Raw genomic sequence first — 6030 nt, forward strand, 5'->3', positions numbered from 1 at the left:
TTAATTAAGATTTGTTGTAACAAAATATGTTAAAAACTCTACTATATTTAGAACTATATGTGTACCTTGAAATATTAGAATGATTAAAATAAAATTGGTAATAGTTTTATGGCGTGAAGCCGTGAACAGAACAAACCAAGCAATTGGAGTTGTTGGGGCACTTTCGCGTTGCCGCCCAATATTTGCAAATCGTCCTCTTCTTTCATCATGGGTCACTGTCCCTAATCAATTCAATTTTTATCACTAAAAAAGACCTCCGCAGGACCTTCACCCGAAAGATTGAATCAAAGGTAGACAACAGTAAGTTGTTTCACTTCAGTAAGAGCTTTTCACCTGTACATCATCGATCACCAGAGCTTCCTCCTCTGCCCCCGAACGCCTCCGCCGGTAGATATCTTTGAGGAGCCGGTGTCGGAAGGTTGTTCCCTGATCTGCGTGAAACTTGAGGGTGAAGAAACCAAACCGGTAATTTATAGTACCTTAACGAAACAAAATGGCAACGTAGGTGATTGTGTCTGTCTGAGTTTCTCAGTTTTTACCACCGCCTTAATTATTTGACCATGAAACTTGTTGTAGAAGATTGCTAGCTTTCACTACATTTGTAACTAACTAGTATTGTACAAAGCCAATGCTATTCTGATCAATAATGATATATACACACCTTATTTTTTAAACACTTCATTTCACCTTTTTTTATTTTTATCTCTCTATTTTTATCATCTATCAGATCTCATACTTTCTCTCTTTTACTTTTTATTTTCTTCCTATCTCTCTCCTCATTCAATCTCTCTCCACCTCAAAGAAAGGTGTGAAGGGAACATTATTCTATATCTGACACGAAGCAGACATGTAGAAACACAAGGGGAATTGAATGAGAGGTAGCAGATTGAAATAACCCGTGTGTTTCCTCTCATAACTAATTTTCCTACTTGCAACTTGAGTGGTATATCAGTTTTGCCTTTTGGCAATAGATGCATAAAAAAAGAAATTAAACTTAGTACCATGAACCTTGTAATCACTAAAAGTATACCATGAATGGTCAGTTGGAAATATAAAATAAGCAGAGAGAAACAATATCAATCAAAAGAGAAAATAATTACTAAGTCAGAATTGGGGTTTACAACATCGATTATCTTGTAACTTGAAGAGAGATGTTTATTAGCCAAATATCATACACACGGAGAACACAAATAATATTCTAATCATGACCAACATCTTAGACAAAGGGGAAGAAATAAACCGATACAAGGGGTCTATACACCCTCAATCTGCCTCTGAGGTGTCGCTACTCGTTCCTCTACTTCGCGACACTCGAACGTGTTTTCAACAAGTGTAGAAACCAAGTTATTTGATATAGAACCTTCCCCTATATTTATAGGATGATAAATCTCGCAAATTCACGTTTTTAACTACGCACAGTTGTTCTTAACATCAACACGACTGTGCTCTATGACACATATGTGAATTTCTCTTTCAACAAAAATATGCACAGGAGAAAGAAGAGGGTCTATTTAAGTTTATACACCCCCTGCAATCAAGACAAACAAGACATCCTTAAGTGCTCCATCTAGAGGGGTGACTCTATCTTCCAAAGCTGAATTCCTGATGGTGATTGCATCAAGTTGCTTCGTTAAAAGTGTCCCTTCATTTTCTTCCTTTTCCCAGGCTAAGTTGATAAAAATGGCCCAATTAACAAAAGATAAATTATGGAGGCCTAAAAATAAAAGATAAATAAAACAATTGAGCAGTATTTAAAAGATTATATTAACAACACTCAACACTTAAGGTCTAGCTCAGAATGAAATACATAAACAGACACTCATCACATATAAGAATACCATCTTAATCAAAGCCCTCATGGGGAGATACAAAAACAATGTCTCTTTACACATAAAAATCAACCCACAAATCACTACTATGGAAAAGGAGAAAGGGAGATGAAATGGCAAACAAAACTAAAGCAAATCATCTATGAGTGACCAGTTAAGAAAGCTCCTGACTTTAGATTCATTATGTTTGATTGTTGCATTTATGCTGGTAAACTCATCCTTTGCTCTTGCCAGTCTCTCCTTGCAAATACTTTCTTTATCACACAGTGATTGAAACTCTGCATCCAATGCCTTCTTTTGTGATTCACATTCTCTCAGTTCTCTCAGCAGTTTCACTGACTTGGTATTGTTGAAATTATGTCTCAGTAGCCGTTTGAATTTCAAATTTAAGTTGTTAGTTTGAAGTTGTTATTTAAATTTGAATAAGTCATAATTCTGTTAGGATGATTAGTTAGACTATCTTTGAATTTTGTTTAGAGTATCTTCTGTTAGTATTTCAAATCTAGCAGATTTCTAGTCAGTTTGTTAGTTACTCTTTGCCTTTAAAAGAGCAAAGTTCTGATCAATAAAAAATAGCCTTTCATCAGAAATATTTTCTTCTCTTTCACGTTAAAAAAACCAACAAAGTGGTATTAGAGCCATCTTCTTACGGACCTGTGAACATGGATGCTGAATCAAGTTTCTCCAAAGTTGCACCTCCAGTCTTTGATGGAGAAAACTACGATCTATGGGCTGTCAAGATGGAGGCTTACCTAGAGGCTTTGGATCTTTGGGAAGCTATAGAAGAGGATTATGAAGTCGTTCCGCTGCCTGCCAATCCTACCATGGCCCAGATCAAGAGTCATAAGGAGAAAAAAAACCCGGAAAGCAAAGGCAAAATCATGCCTTTTTGCTGGTGTTTCATCAATCATCTTCACAAGGATCATGAGTCTCAAATCAGCGAAAGCGATTTGGGATTATTTGAAGGAGGAGTATGTTGGAGATGAAAGAATAAGAAGCATGCAAGTGCTCAATTTAATGAGAGAATTTGAGATGCAGAAGATGAAAGAGTCTGAGACAATCAAGGAATACTCAGAAAAATTGTTGGATATTGCTAACAAAGTAAGGCTGCTTGGAAGTGCGTTTTCTGATTCAAGAATTGTTGAAAAAATTCTGGTAACAGTTCCGGAGAGGTATGAAGCGTCTATTGCCTCACTTGAGAATACGAAGGATCTTTCTAAAATCACTTTGGCAGAAGTGATGCATGCATTGCAAGCCCAAGAACAACGAAGGCTGATGAGAGAAGATCGTGTTGTCGAAGGTGCTTTTGCAACAAAGCATCATGATAATGGATCCAAAAGAAATAATTCTTTTAAGAAAAACCAACCAACCAGTTGTGAGAATTTTCCAAACAACCAAAACAATGACAGAGGTAGAAAAAATTATCCACCTTGTCATCATTGCGGAAAGATGGGTCACCCACCGTTCAGATGTTGGAGAAGGCCAGATGCAAAATGTAGCAAGTGCAACGAGATGGGGCATGAAGATGTAATTTGTAGAGACAAAATCCAGGAAAGTGCAGATGAAGCAAAAAATGCGCAAGAGGAGGAAGAAGACATGCTCTTTGTTGCTACTTGCTTCTCTAGCAATAATTCTTGTGAATCTTGGTTGATTGACAGTGGTTGTACTAATCACATGGCCAATGACAAAGAGTTGTTCAAGAGTTTGGACAACACCAAAGTCAAATGGGTCAGAATCGGAAATGGCGAAAAAATTCCAGTAAAAGGTAAGGGGACAGTAGCTATAGAAAGCTACAGAGGTACAAAAATTCTCTCTGATGTTTTGTATGTACCTAAAATGACTAAAAACTTGCTTAGTATTGGGCAGTTGCTTGAGAAAGACTTCAAAGTTATTTTTGAAGATAAAAGCTGCATAGTTAAAGATCCAAAAGGCCTTGAAATGTTCAAGGTAAAAATGAGGAGCAAGACTTTTTCATTTGATTCAATAAAGGAGGAGAAAACTGCATTTCATGGTGATTTGGCCAATGAGCCTGTCACACTTCTTGGTGAAGGTGACGACAAAGAGAAAAAGAAAAGGAAAGCCAATTGCAACAACGACAACAGGGGTGTTACTGTTGAAGATGATGGTGGTGCTCTTGCAACCACTGGTGTTTTGGGCCGGCAGTCAAAAGATAAAGAGCCTCAAGGTCACGTTCATGTGCCAGGACCTCAAGGAACATATCAAAATCCAAAACTACCTAATGAGAGTCCTCCATGTCATCACATGTACCCTACACATTACTATGTTCATCCACTTCCTGCTTTTATCTACAACAACTATAGTGTGGCGTATTTTGCACCTCCGCTACCATATTCTTATGCATACGTGATGTGTCCATGGAATGGAAGCGAACCTGTCAGAGCACATATTCCAGTATGGTTGACTTTTTGAACTTTGAGAAGTTAGAAGTTTGCAGCTACTGATCCAAGGAGGAGTGTTGAAATTATGTCTCAGTAACTGTTTGAATTTCAAATTTAAGTTGTTAGTTTGAAGTTGTTATTTAAATTTGAATAAGTCATAATTCTGTTAAGATGATTAGTTAGACTATCTTTGAATTTTGTTTAGAGTATCTTCTGTTAGTATTTCAAATCTAGCAGATTTCTAGTTAGTTTGTTAGTTACTCTTTGCCTTTAAAAGAGCAAAGTTCTGATCAATAAAAAATAGCCTTCCATCAGAAATATTTTCTTCTCTTTCACGTTAAAAAATCCAACAGGTATCCACCAAAAGTGCCGAGCTGTTCAACAGAATCAACCTCATCATCTTCATCAACACAAATATAAACCATAACAGTTAGGTTGAGGCTTGTAGAAGGGGATGAATTCAGCCCTTCCATTTGATCAGTGTCATCTGCACTTGACATGTCAACCTCAGGTACATCTTCCATTTCCGGTATATTAACAGTCAACTTCTACAAGAGGAAATGAGTTGCACATTAGAGATAAAACCAAGGAAACGAGAAAAAATTAGAGAAACCCAAGAAATAGAATACATCCTTCTTTAATGTTACTGACATTCTGTTTACACGGATTTTTGGTAAACAAATATCCTCTTAGTTCGACTAAAGGAAGTTTAGATTCGGGGTCCTTTTGACAAAACGCTTTGCCAAAGTGTAGTGTGTGAACGAATGTATTCTCGACAACAATAAACAACTCAAACGAAACTGGACTTTATTGAATATGAGTCGATTACAAAACAGTCAAGCAAACTAAAATAACATGAAAGCAAATTTCGACAAAACAAGCTACACACAAGAACTGGAAATCAACAAACTGAAATGCAGGGAAACTAAAGCGTTGGTTCTGCAACATACTCCTCCATTATCACGTTTTGCTCTCGAAGTCTCATTGATGCGGACGTTTAGAGCTTTTGGTGAATTTTCAGAGTTTTTAGTTGGGAACCCTCTTCTGCTGCTGCTTCCTCTATTTATAGTGTTCTTTCTGCCCATGTTCTTGGCGGTTTTTCTTGGATGCACGATGGCTTCGTGGGCTTTGAATTTTGGCGCCATACCCCACGTTTAGCCGATGGTCTTCGCGCACGTGACTCTATTGCCACGTGGATGGTTCTGAGTCGTGGGCAACCGTTGCTATTCGTGGCATCGTGGGTGTACGCACGTGCTTGTAGTTGCTTGTTATTCGGTAACTGCCTCTTCCATTAAGATGATCGAGATTTCTTCATCTTCTGAGTGTGTCGAGTTATGGCTTTTACTAACTTGTCTTTGAGGGACATCGTGTGCTGAGTTGCCGGCTTCGCCAAACCCTTTCTGTCGAGAAACCACTTTTGCACCATGGTGTCGAGAATTGTAGTACTTGTAATTTTGGCTTAACAGTTGCCCCCCAAGAATGTTGGTTGTCGACTGCTTTAGCTCGAAGACACCAAGCATTTTTTATCGCAGCCGTTCGATTCCAACGATTCAAATGCTTTGTGCTCTCGACCATTCGATCTTCAAGTCCAATCAGCAGCCATAACGTCTGATGACTTCTCCACTAGCTGACAGTTATAGCCTTTTTAGGGCCATGATTTCACCTATGCCAAAAAGCTGAGAGGTGACATGAATTAACTAATAAAATAATCGCTTGGACCCCAAATTTTTATAAATTGCTACTCAATGCGGCTTGGGTTCCGTTTTCCCTTCTGTTTATAAATACCCTCTTGGTATTCCTTG

The sequence above is a fragment of the Lotus japonicus genome, chromosome 1 (assembly GCF_012489685.1).
Source record: "Lotus japonicus ecotype B-129 chromosome 1, LjGifu_v1.2".
Classification (NCBI taxonomy): Eukaryota; Viridiplantae; Streptophyta; class Magnoliopsida; order Fabales; family Fabaceae; genus Lotus; species Lotus japonicus.